We start from the raw sequence: 2,139 nt of genomic DNA, 5'->3' as shown, positions 1-2,139 counted from the left end.
TACACGAGTCACTAAAACACTTCCCACACTGATTGCAGCTAAAAGGTCTCTCTGCTGTACGAATAAGGGTGGTGTGGTGGCAATATGGCTAAGGATCTGGGCCTGTGGGTGCCAGTTCAAATCCTGAAGCTTACTGAGGAATCCTACTCTGTTGGATACCTGAGCAAACCCCCAAACTCTAACTGCTCCAGGGGTGCTGTACAAATGGCTCCCCCTGTGCTCTGACCCAAAGCTTCTCTCCCAATCTGTGGGCCTCATGGTGAGCAACCTGTGAAAAGATAAATTCCTAATACAAAAAAAATTATATGGCCAATAAAGTGATCTTAATATGTGGGCTCTTCAGGTGATTCAGTCACTAAAACTATTCCCACGCTGACTGTGTGAGTGTGCTGGTGGGCTCTTAAGTTATTTGACTGACTAAAGCTCTTCCCACACTGACTGCAGCTGAATGTTCAGTCTCCTGTGTGAATGTGCTGGTGTCTTTTTAAGTGGCTTAACCGACTAAAACTCTTCCCACACTGACTGCAGCTGAATGGTCTGTCTCCTACGTGAATGTGCTGGTGGCTTTTTAAGTTGCATAACTGACTAAAACTCTTCCCACACTGACTGCAGCTGAATGATCTCTCTCCTGTGTGAATGTGCCGGTGTCTTTTTAAGTTACATAACTGACTAAAACTTTTCCCACACTTACTGCAGCTGAATGGTCTCTCTCCTGTATGAATACGCTGATGGACTCTTAAAGTACTTGAATCACTAAAACTCTTCTTACACTGGCTGCAGCTGAAAGGTCTCTCTCCTGTGTGAATGTGCTGGTGATTTTTTAAGTAGCTTAACTGACTAAAACTCTTCCCACAGTGACTGCAGCTGAAAGGTCTCTCTCCTGTATGAATGCGCTGGTGGTTTATTAAGTGGCTTAACCGACTAAATCTCTTCACACACTGACTGCAGCTGAATGGTCTCTCTCCTGTGTGAAGGTGCTGGTAGGGATTCGAAATGCTAGACTGACAGAAACTCCGCTCCTGTCTGTGCCGTAATGGCAGTTTATCCACTCTATCTGAGCAAGGCCTTAAGTGATTCTTTCTCATCCTCTGATTGTGCTGGGGTCTCTTATTCTGCAAATGCTCCATGGAATGGTCTTGCTCTGGGTGCTGAAACAGAGCTGTGTTTTCTCCACCATGTCCTTCAGTGTGCTGTTCAGCAGTGTGAATCATCTGGGGCTCCTTCTCCAGCTCTCTGAGACTAAAACCGCCCAGCTCATTCAGTTGTTCCTCTCTTTGCCCAAGAACAGACATGCTCTCCAGTTCATTAAAACTTTCAACAGTTTTCTCAGTAACCAGATTTTTAAACCTGTGTGTAAAGTCATCGGATACTAAGGGATCGTATAATTGTTTTAGACTCTGCAATGACAATCTCTCCACTTGAACAGAACAAGGCCTAATTATTATCAAGCCCTGTTGGAGCTGCCGTTGTTCCTCCCTGTACTGACTCTCCTCTGGGTGCTGTAACTCAGTACTATTCTCTTCACCAGGGACATCAGTCTGCTGCTCTGCAGTGTCAATCAACTTGGGCTCCATGTCTTGCTCTGGAAGATTTAAAACATCCTGTTCTTCACTGTGCTCTTGTTCAGTGACACAGCCCAGTTCATTACAACCTTGTGTAATGTTGTTTGTGTTCAGATTGTTAATCTTCTCTGTAAAATCATCACATACTAAGAGCCCAGGTGTCTCACTCTCAGGCTCTGTCTTCATCATGGGCACAGAGTCCAGATCCTTGACACTCTGTCTGCTGTCAGTGTGCTTCTCACTGAGTGTCTCTTTCCCTTCTGCGGCAGTGAGCTCTGTCTCCTGCATCAGACTGGAGCCCCACTCCTCCTCACTCTGCTGCTGTTCAAGAGAAGCCCATTCCCCAGCATCAGGGAAATCACTAGACTCTGATCCTAAAAAACACAGGACAGGAAACCAAGACCTTTATAATAATAATAATAATAATAATAATAATAATAATAATAATAATAATAATAATAATAATAACAACAACAACAATAATAATAATAATAATAATAATTAACTTTATTTTATATAGCACCTTTAATGGTGACTTCTCAAAGTGCTTAACATGATGCCAACAACAAAAATATAA

At 43.3% G+C, this 2,139-nt stretch overlaps 1 pseudogene; it reads right to left on the bottom strand.

Annotated features, from left to right (window-relative positions):
* Positions 1 to 323: 323 nt before the first annotated feature.
* LOC148669893 (uncharacterized) lies at positions 324 to 1,671 on the bottom strand (annotated as a pseudogene).
* Between the last annotated feature and the right edge of the window lie 468 nt (positions 1,672 to 2,139).

Source organism: Lepisosteus platostomus, chromosome 5 (genome assembly GCF_059453375.1).
Source record: "Lepisosteus platostomus isolate fLepPlt1 chromosome 5, fLepPlt1.hap1, whole genome shotgun sequence".
Taxonomy (NCBI): Eukaryota; Metazoa; Chordata; class Actinopteri; order Semionotiformes; family Lepisosteidae; genus Lepisosteus; species Lepisosteus platostomus.
The sequence above is the reverse complement of the archived record's forward strand: the minus strand, read 5'-3'. Positions and strand labels throughout refer to the sequence as shown.